Consider the following 15,734-nt stretch of genomic DNA (forward strand, 5'->3'; position numbering starts at 1 on the left):
GGCCCCGCTGCCGGAACGGGGCCGCCCCGCAGCTGAACCGGCCCCGGCGCGGTGATGGATCGCGGCTCCGAGGCAGGCAGCTGCCTGCGTCGCCTCCCCGAAACGCGGAGAGACACCGAGCCGTTAAATAAGCGCTGAAAGATAGCTTGTGCTTTTACCCTCTGCCGCAGAAATACAGCGCGATCTTTTCTGGAAAGCGCTGTGCCCTACATTTCCAGCTAATTATGCCCCCACCCTGCAGCGAGGGTGAACGCGGAGCCCTCCGCCATAGCACCCGCTTGGGCACTCCAGCCACAGATCCGACCTGGTTTTGGGCACGGGGAAACGCTGCGCTGGGGCCGGAGGGAGACAACGCTCGCGCTCGCCCCAACACCCTTCTCCCACCACAGCGGGCCCTTCTCTAATCAGATTTCTCCAAAGAAGAGGCCTGTGAGGATCAAGCAAATACCCAGCACTGGCTCTGCAGAGGCCTTCTGCAGGATGATGGCTGGGTGGGCTGAGCTGGCACCTGTAGCCCAGGGAAAGCAAAGCCCCCACGTCCCGGGGCTGGGAGGCCTCTCTGGAGCACCCCCCATCATTACACACCCAGCAGGATTCACTGCCATTTGCAGAATGCTCCATTGCTACCCCAAAATAGCACTGTGAGATTATCAAACATCCCTGTTTGCAAGCTCAGGCTGGAGGCCTGACACACAGAGGGAAACGAACCCTAATTTTGCTTTCTATTTTAAAAGTCCTTAACAGGAGAGACTGGAAAGAATGGCGGGACAAGCGGATAGTTTATAATTCTCTGCATTTGCAACCTGGTGAGCGGTGGATTCTCAGCTCAAGTTAGCTGAGTTTGACTTTACGACTCATTTTCCAGGGGGTAAATATACCCCAATAGCCTCATTTGCAAGAATTTAGGTCTCAGGCTGGCCCCGGCCATAGCTGGGTGCGAGGATGCAGCAAGTCTCGCGTTCAAGCCCTATTTTTGGCGGGACATGGCCTATCCGAGGGGCACCAAAACACCCAGAAAGCGATGGCGGTGCCATGGGCTGGGCTCGCACCACGCACTGGGCTCTCTTACCCAGGCAGGCAATAGCACTTTCGCATGCAACTAAAAGAAACTCCAAGCCTCGCCTTCCCTCGCTCATCAAATAGGCCTTTATTCTGCTCCTAGTCCCAGCCAGCTGTGGCTAAGTTCAGAAATGCATGACTGTGAAACCCAGAAACACTTGCTCACAGGGCGTCTCGGATTTGATTCCCTGCACCAGATGTGCCTCTAGAAAAAAAGGCCTTTGTAGGATCATCTCTCTGCCCCAGCTTTCCCAGCTTCTCACCCGCGCAAACAGGCCGGAGCAGCCGTGGGTGGATGGAGAGTCCCGTGACTCCTGGTGCAGCTGGGTGGCACGGATGGAGAGAAACCCCCAGACCCGCCCCAGCCCTCCTCCCCGATGCCCTCTCCCCTACAGGAGTAGAGCTTTAAAAAAACTAGAGCTTTCATTTAAAAAGAAAAAAACCCCTATATTCTGCACAAGTTTTTAAGAGAGGATGAAGTCATGCCTGGTTTTTACTGGATCTTCAAAGACTCCCATGCAACTAGGCAGCTATTTCCAAACATCAAAATAAAAAATCCCCACTTTTCAGTATACTGCATAAATCTCGGGCTTGCTTTGGAAAAGTACCTGTGGCAAGCTAAAAGCAGTTCCACGTATTATATAATCTCTAATGCCATTTATTATGTGCATCACAAGGAAAACTCCCAAAATTACCCCCCGCTTCCCACGTGCGGGTCTATCTATAACGGCGGTGACTCAGAGCCGCACCGTGTGCAGCAGATCCCCGGCGGGGACTGCACCAACCTCCCGGTACCCGGGTCTGGTGTGGCACGGGGCGAACCCCTCGCAACCTATTTAACAGCTTATTCCTTTTGCAAAATGACCTGAGAGAGCGCTGCCTTAGGCTTAGCGTGTCACCTGCTGCAGAAAAGCCACCCATTCGCAGCACGGCTCTTCCCTCCAGGGCAGGGAGCCCCGCACGAGCCTGCGATGCAGGCAGAAGGGGCCAGGCATCGTCCTCAACCTCTGGATTTGCTCCTCTGTTCTGTACCCGGTTGCGATTATCCGTTCAGAAATGAGGCGGGTAGGCAGGTAATAATTAAAGCAATGACTGATTACATTGAGTGAAAGGCTTCTGGCAGTCATCCAGGTGGGTCAATGGGAAACAAGGCTCCTGGATGAAGGCAGTGAACAAGCGCTGCTGCTCTCCGTGGAGGTGCAGCCCAGTGGGAAGCCCCAGGAAACCCCCGGGGACCCCCAACAGCCCCTCTCAGCTAGGAAGAGAAACCCGGGGGGTACCTGCACTGCCTCCTTTTGCCTCTCTTATCGAGGCACCCTCTAACTTAGGGCGTCTTATACCACTTATGAGACGATCCGGACAAGTTTTCCTGGAGCCTTCCCCAAAACCAGCTCTGAACTAGAAATGTGCTTCAGAAAGCTCTGGAGAACATCTCCAGGGGGTCTGACACCAAGCTGGGGACACTAGCACAAAACACTGCCCTTCAAAACCCCCGCTCCAGGTCTCCTCCAGAGGGTCTGGGAAGATGCTGCTTAGGGGCAGGAGACCTGCTGTGGTCGGTCTTGGCTGAGCAGTCCCCCAGCCTGGACCTGCCCTGCGGTTAAGGTGGGCCAGCGGGAATGAACCAGTCCTGATGCCCTGGATGCTTGCAGGGCTATAGGGGTGAGGACACAAGAAATTCAATTCCACAGCACAGGCAGCAGCATTCCTCCACTTACTCCCCGCGGACATGCCACTGGGGCAGCTGCCCCGCAGAGAAAGACGACACAGCTTTACCAGAAACACTCAAATTCTTGTAGTGAAACAACGGGATTTCATTAATTATCCATCTACAGAAGGAAAAAACACCTCATATCCCCAATTCTGGGGGAAAATATATAATTTCTGATTCTGTGCACATCTTCTAGTTGTTGTGGGGTTTGGTTTTGTGTTTTGTTTTTTTTTTAAACTTACAGAAAGCCCCCTGGCCAGGTCCCACAGCACATCCCAAACCCCGGTCCTCTCCACCAGCCGTATTCGCAGCAGAAGGTGGCAAATGCAGGCAGCGCCGTTCCTGCAGGCAGGCTGGCCCTGCCTGGCCCCATCGCAGCCCGTCGTGCTTTCCCGGGACCAAGGAAATCATTAACAGGGGAGAGGGGGAAATACACGGAGGTTATCAACTCTCCCATCGTCATTCCTACTTGGGGAAAACACTCCTTAAAAAAAAAAAATAAGGCTGTGCAGTAAAGCCAAACCCTCCCGTTCACACTGCCTGGGAGCAGAGGGCAGCCAAGCGGGACACTTCTCACCACCGTGGGAGGGAAGGAGCCCGGACGTATTACTCACATGAAAGACACAGCCCTTTTCCTTACATGTCTGTCATTTCTTACTGTCCCACACATTTATTTTTACACACACGTGTCCCGTGCTGTGTGCCAGAACCCCACCAGCTGCAAGGACTCACACAGCCCTTCAGCCCAAAAACTACGTAAGGGGAAAGCAAAGGGTAGAAGCAGCGTTCGTTCATTCAACAAGGCAGGCTAGGGATGGGTTTCCTTAACTCCAAATAAAACACCAGAGACATTTCCCTGCCCACAGTCATTCCCTGAGGGGCCTTGCCAGGTTGAGCTGGGAAAGTTTATTTCTCAGGTTGGTACTGGCCAACCCATCTGGCTGATACAAAACCTAGCCTAAATTAATATGCTTTTTTCTTCAAATCTCAAAATAAAATAGGTAGCTGGATCACGTACCAGGTAAAAATGAGGCAGGGGATGAACACCACATCACTGGGACACAGCGGAGGGAGAGGCAGGGAGCCCACCCCGAGCGAGCCCCACCAGCCTCTCTGGGATGCTCCCGCTGACCCCGAGCCCATGGGCTGGCCCAAGCACAGCAAGCTTGCAGGGAACCGGGAATTATAAACGGCATCATGGGATTTCAGCTTTATTTCCTGATGATTTACTAGGAGTGATGGATTTAGCTCCTCTTTAAGCCAAGCTAAAGCTTTTCCAGGGTTTAAATCTAGCAAGAAAAAAAAAGAAAAAGATTACTTTTTAATCAGTTAATACTAGACATCTGCTTGGAAAGGGGAATATTTGTTTGGATTACATACATATGTATTGCTTGAGACTATTACTTTTTTATTCAAGGCGGATGATGCTGAGGTGTTTTCCATCATTTTGGATGTGTAACTCTTCTCGACGAGGGGATAAACCTCCGACAGCTTAAGACTGCAAACAGTGCCCTTCCCTCTTCATTGCCCCTTTTACTCCCACGGAAGCTTCTGGAGTCCTTTACAAGCAGCAGCTTTACAAACCCCTGCTGAAGCACAGGGGTACCAACTGATACATTTTTAGGATAAAAACTTGTGTGCTGAAACATTAAAATAAAACTCTTCTTGTTCCTCTGAGGACCAAATATGACGTTATCAGGGAAATGCAGTGGAAAAACCCCACTCTACAGTGAGTTACTATTATTTTGGAATTCCTATGTGACCGGGGAATTAAGGAGCACCAGGAAGGGTACCCGTTGCATTTTTATTTTGATGCAGAAGTGCACATCTTGCACTTTTAACAGTCTCGTGCTCCATTTTTAGTGCTAAGAGACTCATCCAAAAATGTCAATTTTCTACCCGTCCCACAGACTGCATCCTTGCCCTTACATAATCAAACCATGATTTTCTCTTCCCTCAAAACATGGAACAGAAGGTTACAGTAATTTCACATTCTAATACCTCTGATGCACAGGATGTCAAACACTTTACAGGGAATTGGAGTCAATAATTTAAGTCACCCAAGTATGTATACCTTTCTGGTGATATAAAAGTGACAAAACATATGGTAAGCAACCAGATTTTTCCATGAAACCCATCTAGAAAGACTCACCGATACAGTTGCACAGGCTTAATTTTCAAGTGTACAATTTATAAGCTGGATCACATGTACTTAATAGAGAACTTAAAAGCGGTCTGATGATGAGCAGGTATGATAGCCCACCAAGTATTTACTGCTAATGAATGGAGAACCATTTCATCTACCAGCTCCTAAGGAACGTGGGGAGATAGCAACAGAAAACTACGGCTGCCTCCTTGCAATTTTATTTATATTCTTAAGAATACGCTGTTCTTTTGCAATGCAATATTCATGGTATGCAAAATGCTAGGGAGAACATGAGCTTTTCAGCAGGATGTTAACCTGTAAGTTTTTGTATTAGCATCAATAAATTAAAATATTACAATCTGCCTCGCTCTGCAGTGCTATTTCTATCCCTTTTGGGAGATGATCTGTAGCAAATTCCATCAGCTACAAACAATTTTCAGCATTTTTGGCCTGTACTCACAGACAGTGCTGTGCAGGAGACCCGATGTTCAATAAAGCAGAGGGGCTGGGGTTAGCTGGCATAAACCACGAGTTGCTCAGCCACAGCCTATTACTTTTACATCGCCTCAACCGAATCAAAATCAAACCTTGCCCACCAGCTCTCCCCGCAGCTGACGTGCGAACCAGCCTCAGGAGTAGCTGACCCCCAGCAGCTTCCCCAGCCGGCCGAGGGACCAAGACGTGCCCCCGCCAGCGCTGCCCAGACCAGCTGCGCCCGACCTCATCCTTCTGCCTTTGCCAGGAGCAGCCCGGCACCAGCAGCTGGGGCATCTGCGCCCGGCATGGCCACACCGCTGGCTGAAATCCAGGGGGGATCCGCTGAAAGCCTGCACCCCCAGACCTCGGCTCAAAAGCCCATTTTCTGCTCTGAGCCATGCCTGGGTGAGGGGATGCTGGCACCAGCAGGAGGCACCCAAAAACATTTGAGATCTTAAATAAAAGATTCCCAAATTTGCAGCCATATAAATATTGAGAGAGAATAACTCAAAATCACTAAAGCTATTTCTTCTGATGCATGAGCTCTGAGTAATGTCTTTGTCAGATCTCTTTGATAACAAGTTTGGTAGAAGTTTTTAATGGAGCTAATTACTCAGTTATGCATTTTCAAATTCCCCTTGCTGTGCAGCACATTCAGGCTTGCTGTGTGCAGCCTGCAGGCAGGCCTTCCTATCCCTCCTCCCCCATTTATTTTTTTCATTTTCATTTTTCAAAGAGAAATTTGTTATATTTGAAAAAAATAAAGCTGCCCTGGGCCCCCATTACGCACCCTTGCATTTTAACAGCAGGCAGGGAGAGGAATTGATGCATTTTCTGAAGATGATGAGAGAAGAGCTAGAAAAATGGTATGAGAAGAGGGGGAAGGGGAAGAAAGACAGATTTTCCCCGAAAGGATGAAGGACAGGGTGGCCTTCAGCTTCCTCAGACTGGGGACAGCAGGAATTACATGCAAACATTGATGAGTTGGAAGCACTTAGAGAAATCCCATGTCCCATGCTCAACACTTAGCAACTGTTAAGCTACTGGTCTGGGGCCAAAAGCAATTTCTGGATGAAGTATTAAGCCCCTTTAATTGTGGCAAAGTCCCTGAAACTCCAGTCCAGGCATGCAGGCAGGCAGACAACAGTATAACTTCCATTTCAATATGGGCAATTAATTTGCCTTTAGCACGGTGCGTACCAACAGGCTGCACCGATGTTCATCCAATAACAAAAATTAGGCGCCGAGTTACCAATTATAATTAAGCCACTGACCCCACGGGAGTCAGAGGGCAGTATCTGTGGATGGGGATGGGATTATCCCGCCACTGGTTGCCTCGAGCCTGTCTATCCCTTCCCATCCCCTTCGTGCTTTCCGGCAGGGAACGGCTGAGAGGGCTTATTTATGGGCTGGCTTTATTTTGCAACTTATTTTAATTGCAAAATGGATGGTAAAATCACAGAACAGGGACTTGCAAGCTGAAGAAGTAAACAAACCATACTACAAACTCACTCTGAAATTGTTTCTTTTTCAAACAGAGCCAAATACCATAAATACGAATATATTAATACAAACAGGTAACAGCAGTGTCCTTTAAATGCTTCCTCAACAAAAGCATGAGCGTACAGAGACAAACCTCTCCCCGAGTCATGGTTGGGATAAAAATAGACAGAAGGGGATTTTTCACAGCTCTGAAGTCTGATGTCCTTAACTCCAAGCTCACTGACACAGCCTGGCAGAAATACACTCCTTTTTTTGGGGTCTACTTATACTATGCACACAACTCTCCAAAAATCAATAAGCCTTCAGAGAGGTTCAGACCCCTACACTGTCGAGATCAGGGGTTTTTGGAAGGATGCGATTACCATGTGGGAGCAAACCCAGGTCCATGTAAGTAAAGCCTGGCTCTTGCTTTAGGTTTGTTTTACATTTTCAGCCTTTAAGAAAATGGATGCAAAGATGATTTTCTGAGTTTGACTCCCAACCCCACTGTCACTTGAGAAAGAAAAAAAAAAAAATCCTTTTGTGTTGCAGCAGCCTGTAGGTCAGAAAGCTGATTGCACTTAATGGACACAGCACATTTTGCAATGGATGTCATTTACAAGCTCCAAAAACAATACCATCAGTGATAAGAAAGCCCATCCCTCCCCGTTCCTGACACGGCAGCCCTCCATGGGAGACTGCCAGGCTGCAAAACGAGTATTTAAAATAAGATGTGAACTTATACCCCTCGGTAGGGCAGGCCCACTGAGCATGAGGCTGGAAAAAGCTAAAAATAACAGGATAAGCAAGGGTGGATCCCAGCTGAGCCTTATTAGTCATGGAGCGAGGGAGCCGCATGGGGCTGCTGCCTGGTGGCAAAGCAGCACCATATAAGAGCAAGAGAACGACTCTTGTCTCTTAAATCAGATTTTTCCCCTCTCCTGTTCTGCCTCAGGCACTCTTTTCCTCCGAGCAGAGCTGCTCGGGCAGCCTCCAGCTTCTACTAATAACACGGTGTATTGTTTTCTGCAAGTCTTTAAACAGAATGAAGATCACGGGTGATTCATTTAGGGTGTCTACTGGAATTGGACCAATATTGACAGACAGGCATGTGAAGGGTTTATTATAGTTGTTTTTTTTTTTTTACTTACACCTTCTTTGTGTCAAAATTAAGCCTTTGAGTTGAGTGATGATCGAGTCACTGATGGCAGCAGCACCCAGCAAAGGCAGTGCTTGCTCCTGGAGGATTAATTTGGATGAGGTGTGATGTGCAGTGTTTTATCTTGGGATGAAGGCACAGAACAACAGAGGGATCATAATCAAACACAGCTTAGCCTGGTGGGAACCCCCTCTGAGGCTGCTCCAGCAGCACTCAGCCACACCAGCCTCGTTGCCCCCAATTTCTCCTTTGGTGCTAATTGTAATTACAGCATCATGCCAGTTCTGCCACACTCCACCCGGCCAGCACCAAAAGAAGCAGGGCCATTGCCTTGCCAAGGGGATACAGGTGACACCGTCCAGCCTCTCAGCCCAGCAGACGAGCAGCGGCCCTGTGCCCACGCTGCCCAGGCTCTGCTGGAGGCTGGTGGGTGCTGAGGATACGTCCCAGGGCCACCTCACCCAAAGTTACACCTTTGCACGGCTTGTCCGCCTGGACATCCCAGCCCAGCAAAGCGACTGCCTGCAGCTTTCCAGCACCTCAAATGTGATAATCCTTGGCAGTGCTCAAAATACCTGGGAGCGGGAGCGCGGAGCAGCAAGTCATCCCTGCATGGTGGGGCTGCATTTGCACACACTGGCTCCTTGTTCCCGAGGCCAAAACGCAGAGAATTACCATTTGTTCTCATGATAGGGGCTGTCTTTTGAGCTTCTCTATGCATCACATTCATCCCAAACAGCATTCATCTCTCCAAGCCCCTTTTCCAGCAGAACTAATGCACACACAATGCATTCAGGCTCCGCGCACTATCCCAATATAATTTTCAAGTTTAAACGGAATAATGATAATTAAGCAGTGAAAAAGGCTTTAGTACTTCAACACTCGTGAAGACAAACAAGAAGTCAAATATAACGAGGAAAAGAGAGCAGCGCTGCAAATAAAACCCCTGCCTTGGCCTGATTTCAGCCCTTGCAGCTAGCCAGGGGAATCTGAGTACTCACCCCAGCCCATGCCCTACCACAGCCTCTGCACTTAATGGTATATTGGACTTCTGCATTTAATGTCGGGGACATTAAACCCACCATTACACCCCTGCACCACCAGCATAGGCTGAGGTGGCTCTAGGACTAAGCCCTACCTTTTGCAAACAAGCCCAGAGATGTTTTTGCACAACTTCAGGAATTCCCCAGCAAGCAGGTATCGGCACAACCTCTTGATGTGCCATTAAGCAGGAGCTGTTTCTGGGCCTCAGACTCGCTCTACAGAGAAATTACTGTTTATATTTTTTTGATTTTATGAAACTATCAGTGTGAAAGAAGCTGGGGAAAAAAAAATACAGAAAGAAAATGCTCAGAGAAGGTGTTTTCTTTCTGCTGCACAGCTTCTCTCTCCATCACCTCCGCCAGGAGCTGCAAGCACAGAGCAGAAGGATACTAAACAGCATTTTAACATGAAAACGGACCAACAGCCAGGCAGGAGCCCTGGTTTGTAAACCGAGGAATCATGGTAACCCCTTCACCGGCACCTCCGTGTTGAGGAGCATCTCTGCAGAAAGCAGCCTGCACACCTGCATGGCCTCCCCGCGCCCCTGCACCTTCCCCTGGGCTGGCTGTGGTTCTCCTCTCAATCAGTTCTCTACTAAACGTAGGCAAAACGTCTTTCGGCCCAAGGAGCTACTGCTGGAGGTCAGAGAAAGCTGTGTGGTCTGTCCTCGCTCTTCGCGGTGGCCAGCTGCTCCAGAGGAGTTGGCTTTGACACCTGACGGGTCGCCGTTTGCTCAGAGCCACTGAGGCACCAACCCAGAGAGAGCAAAGCAGAGCCCTTTATAATAAATACAATTATTTGGCATTTTGTTTGTCCTTGCTTGGGGCTGTGTTTCTGCATGTCCCGCGTGGGCTGTGGGAAGTTGTGGCACAGGCTGCGCTGGAGCTTGTGTTGACAGCTCATCTAGGGAGCACAGCCTAGGTCTGGCCTGAAGCCCCTGGCACAGCTTGATTTTCACAGGACAAGGGAAAAAGGGAATGGGGGATACCAAATACCTGAGCCCTGAGAGGAAAAAGAGACGGCGATGAGAATGCTAGCTGCTACAGCAAAGCAACTGCAGCTTAAAGTTACAAAATAAATTACCCTGGCTCTCAGGGCGCTGCTTTGGGGAGCAGAGGAAGGCTTTGCTTTGCCGCAGCTGGGTATTACTCCAAGGAACACTCATCGCCACGCTGGAAACAGCGGCAGCGTGTCCAAGGCACTGGGATATCTCTGTGGAAAGTTTATTTTACCAGAAGCTGTTATATCTCCACCAGACATGCGCCATGTTACATGTTTACTAGTTTTCCTCCAAATACACTACTGAAACAAGCAAAAAAACCTACAGTTACTACATCAAGCTAGCTGGCGCTTCATCTCTGGGATGAAATGCTGTCCCTTGGGGATCAAGACAGGGACATCTGCAGGGTCAGATCCAGACCTCAAACTACTCCAGCCTGGATTCCAGTTTTGTTTGGTCCAGTGCAAAACATGAAAATAAGAGTAATTAACAGGCATACCTTAGGCAGTGTGTTATATTCTACAGACAACAGTGGCTGCAAGCTCCAGCCTCGTTAGTGCATGGCTTCCTAAAGGCTCAGCCCTGCCCAGCCGCTGAAGCCCTCAAAAGAGTTTTTGGATGCTGCAGAAGCTCTCCAGCATCTATTATTAGCATCAGCAATTTCAACGATATTAACCTTCAGCTAATTCCACGTCCAAATCATTTCATTAGTACGAAAGTATACAGATAACAAGGTAGGAGGGAACTGCAAATGAAGCGCTGGAGTGGATGGGAGTTCAGAGCCATCCTGGAACGGCAGCGCAGCTCCCTAGGGATAACACAGCTTTCCGCTTCGTGTCGGACTGAGCCGTGCAAAGGGCTGGGATGGGGAACGGCCCAGGACCAGCACCGCAAAAATTCATCTTGCATGTTACATCAAGCAAAATATATATATTTATACGGCATATACAGACAGATGGTACTATCTGTAAAATGTGGGAAACCCTCATCCACAAGTTTTAAGGACAGCCTGGACTGCTATTTCTTGGGAAACAGATACAGTTCATCCAGCCTTTGTGCAGGGAGGAGGACTGGATAAGCTCCTGAGCAACTTTTTTGTGCAATTTAAGTATTATTAAGGTATGGAAATATTAGCCATTTTGGTCATTTGAGGATGTACTTTAAAAGACTTCCACAAGAAGAGGGGGACAAGGCTGTACAGAGGCCTGGTTTGCAGGCACATGCCCTGATTTTCACCTACTTTGCCCTTCCCAGAACCAGACAATTGGAAAAGGTCCCGGAGATGTTTTTTCAAGGCTACAGGATGTTTCCCTGCTGCTCCCAACAGCTCCCAGGTCAGCCTACAGAAGTAACAAGCTGGGAGTCTTCCTCCTAAGAAAAGGCCTCTTCCATCTTTGCAAGGCACAGCTAGAAGCTGGCTTTACGATTTTCAACCCGAGAAATAATAGATGAGAAAGCAGAAGAAGAAAGAAAAGGCCAGCTAGATTGTGCCAGGATATATGCTAAGCTATTGGATATTATGCGTTAATGCAAATGCACAGCATAGAGAATTCAGTAAGGAAAAATGATTCACAGATGAATTTTTTTTTAACTACTAAGAACAGTTTATCATCAACCTCCTATCAGGCAAAGGAGACAGAGAAGAGGATGGCCACACGTGACTCAGGTACAGAATTCTGATATTTCCCCAAGTCCCTCTTTAATAAATTCAATATAGGAATCACATTAAATAAAAAGTTTAGATTAAATTTTTAATAACTCACTAAAAGCATTTCAATTCCCTACGGACCCTACATACTAGCAGCTTTTGTATGCATAAAGAATTAAGCACTTTAATATAGTTCTCTTTTTTTAGCGTTGCCATCTACTAGCTGAGAGAGGATTAAATCTCAGCCCGGCACTTCCCTTTCCTCCCCAACCCCTCTGAACTGCAGCTATTTTCTCCAGCCCTGCCGAACGCTCGGCTTTCATTTTAACAAAGCACGGACGAGCTGAAATAAATGGCCTTAGCGCGGTTTTCTCATTTAAAGGAGATCTATAGATCACTGAGCAGGAAACCCAGATTGGTGAAATAAATAAGATCTACCACTTCTGTGACACAAATGACTCCACAGGCGCGACAGGGAAAGACAAAGTGCCCCAAAATGATACAAGTACTTGAAAAAGCTGGAAACCCTTGAGGAGAAGAGCGATTATGTAGCACCTCACGTCTAAGGCAACAACTGCAGATGATTGCAAGAGGGAAACTCATTTTCCACCGAAGCCATCAGCGCTTTGCTTACAGAAGCAGGATTGACTGCAGATCCAGGCTAGTGTGAGAGCTGGAAGAAACATTTTCAAATCTTTTTAGTTATAGCTACGGAAACTTCTCATGCAAAAGCGGAATTATTTGCAGATTTAACAGCCAAAATAGAGCAAACCCTGCTGCTGGAGAATTCGCAGCCACTCCTCAGCAGTGTTATTCTGCCCTGCACCTGCGATGCTCGGCTGGGGGATGCCTTTCTGGGGCAGCAGCCCGTAGCCACAGTAACACACGGTCCAAGGCGGCCAGCCTTGGAAAACACTAAACTGATCAGATTATGAGATTATTTTAAACAGCTATTTGTTTTAGAAAATAAATACCTATACTGAAACATTGGGAGAAACTGGGAAATCAGATTTCTTTCCTGTGGTGATTATACCTAACTTTTGTAACTTAACTCGGGAATTTTATACACCCTCACAAGAGGTTTTCCCCTCAAAAAGTATCATAAAAGTGCATTTTTCTCACCAAATACGAAATGGTGCTCCCTGTAAACCTCCTTTGGGCTGCACCATCGCATCCTGGCCATGCTGTAAGTACAGTAATTTGACAGCTAAGTGTGTAAGCTTATTTGTTAAAAGTTGCCAAACTGAAGTCTCCTGACACAAGAAAATAAATGTTTTATTTCGCTAGGGGAAGTTGTACAGTGTCCAAACACAAACTGTTTTGGAGTTCAAAAAGCTTATTTTACTTTCTCAAAGGCAGCTTAGACAAAATATTGGTAAATGGTTTATTTCACATATAAGTGTTTACAAACTAGGTCACACAGCGCAGGGAAGCTCACTTTGGCTTTCTGTTTATCCTTTGCTTTCTTAAGATGAGAGAGTAAATCCTAACCCTAACCCTTGTCCTACGGGCACCAAAAGTCAAGGTGCTCCTTCCCCTGATAACAAAAGTTACGCTGGAGAACAGGACGCCCGTTTTCCCTACGGCAGGAGATGCAGCAGTGTCAGAAACACGCAGGGAGCGGAGGACCGGGCTCCGGTGCAGACAGCAAACGCGCAAGCTTCAGGCAGCATCTCCACTGGAGCAACTCATATCGATGCTCCACAAACAACATCGAGGAGTTATTTGAGGCACACCATGAAGCAGTACGGTTTTGCCCCAAAAAAATCTCTCTCTAGATGCTGTTTACAACACTAGATTATCCCGGGAGTCTTGCTTGGCTCAGGCGCTCCAAGCGTACCTGCCTCTGCAGGAGATGGGGACCCAGCTTTACCCCACCAAAATTAATTTTACTGGTCTTTTTGCTGTTAGGAGTAGAAGAAATGGTGCCCTGAATGCAGCCAGAACCCATCTCTGACTTACTTTCCAGTTTCAATGCCACAGAATTATTTGAAGAATAACCAAGTGTTGCACTTGATTTTCCAACCAGCAGCCAGTTAATGCAAAACCGCCTTAAATCCAGGCAGAGAGAAATAAGGAAATAAATCACAACAATTCTTGCTGTCTGTATCACTGCTAAGCCAATTCTGCTGTTCATATAAACACACTTGGTAAGGTTTTGGGGATATTTGGAGTATTATTTAAAATAAACAAGGAGTTTCAGCAGACATGCCTGAGGTCCCTGTACAACAACTGGGACCATTAGCTTTGGAGTCGAGGACTGTTCTGCCCTACAGATGCAGGATCACGAAAAGGGCAGAGACTTCTCCTTGACAGACCCAGGACCACTTGCCCTGCATGCCTGCCTGCCGATGCCGGCGGGGCAGGAGGGGCTGCTCCATTCTTAGCAAATCACTGCTTGCCATTCCAGCTCTTCCAGCAATCTCCGCCTGGTTAGACTTCAACCCTATCGCTTTCTGCTTGCTACATTTATTTTATTACCTTTTCTATGCGCCCGCAAGAGTTTGAGGGCTTGGTGAGTTTAATACTTGTTCCTGAAAGGCTTTGTCAGCAGCAGCTCTGGCAATCACTGCTGGGATGAAGCTAGCCTGGCTTTCGAGTGCTCCTCGGTAGATCTGCAATGTGGTTTGAGTTGCAGTTTCTCTTCGTATGGTTTTTAAATACCCTCTGCCTGTAATTTCTCTCTCCACATACAGCATTATTTTCCACAGCGCCAGGTGTTACAGACACCCCATCCTACTCCACTGCCAGGCAGAGTGCAACTGCAGTAACTGCTGTCCTTCAGTAGTAAAAATAACAGGTTTTACACAGCACAGGTCAATTCTGAGAATTAAAAACCACTACCCTTGCATTTATCACACCCAATATGCAAGAAACAGATGTATAAGTACATAATTATTATCCTGTCAAATAAGTGTTCCTGCTGCCCACTGTGATTTCAATCTGAGATGCTCACTTAGGTTTAAGTGGGAATTTGAAAGCATTAGTGAAGGCACAGCAGGGGAGGGGTACGGGGCTCCAGACTGCAGAATCCCTCGATTTCAAGATTACACCAATAAAATTATGTTCTGAGAGGATCAAAATTTTTACTTGCCTAAAGGCTCACTTCTCTCTTTGGAAATCCTTAGCATTTACTACTTACTATAACACCAAAAATACTTCTTAAAATATACCCGTTGGCCTTATATAGGCCTATCACGAACAGCACTCTTCAGTATCGCATACGAGTACATTAAAGGGAGATTTACTGTTGCCTGCAACGCAATTAGCATTAGAACAACCCAACTTTCTCAGCTATTTTTGGCAATTTCCACATCCCAAACGAACTGTTCACTTACCCTTCGACTGGGAAGCACTGCCAGCTTGCTGGGGTCCATCAGACAGAGGAATTCACATAATAGCAATACTCGGATAAAGGAGAATCATTCATCAAAATAGAATCTGTAGGCTGTCGCCCCATGTATTTAGCACTTTCTTTAATGAAAGGCTCTGCAGCAGCAATGGAGATAAAGTTTTTACTGAAGATTATTAATTGCGGTCATTTTGCCTGGCCCAGTTTCAGAAGCAGCAAACATACATCTTTCCAATCTATGTAATTACCAATGCTCTTCAAGCAACAAGCACTTTAGAGTACCTATAGATGTTTTCTTAGCTTAATGACATTGCACACTTTGGCAGAATCATTAATATCTCGCCAGCCTCATCTAACCTTTGAGCTGGGTGGAAAGTGGCCAAAGTACAGTGCTGCTTTGATTCATCCACAGCAGAACACGGCAGCGATGCGTCGCCCACTGCAATACATCCCTCCAGGTCCCACACACACCGGGGCACTGGGGGGACGCTGGCACAAAGCAAACACAAACCCCTGGTTTGACTGAATTTTTTTTTTTTTTTACAGTATTTTCCACAGCTAAAAGGTTTGTTTTTGATGTCGGCTAGGCCTTGAAACAAATGAACTGCCCTGAAGAACCTCTGTCATCATGACTTTGACTTTCTTCAGTTGCCCAA

General features: G+C 47.4%; 1 protein-coding gene across 1 annotated transcript in view; it reads right to left on the bottom strand.

The window, feature by feature from the left end:
• Nucleotides 1-15,734, bottom strand: part of SCHIP1 (schwannomin interacting protein 1) — a 188,276-nt gene that overhangs the window by 20,159 nt on the left and 152,383 nt on the right. The window lies entirely within an intron of this gene.

The sequence above is a fragment of the Nipponia nippon genome, unplaced genomic scaffold (genome assembly GCF_047370975.1).
Source record: "Nipponia nippon isolate SJK-2023a ecotype South Korea unplaced genomic scaffold, ASM4737097v1 scaffold_7, whole genome shotgun sequence".
In the NCBI taxonomy this organism is placed as follows: domain Eukaryota; kingdom Metazoa; phylum Chordata; class Aves; order Pelecaniformes; family Threskiornithidae; genus Nipponia; species Nipponia nippon.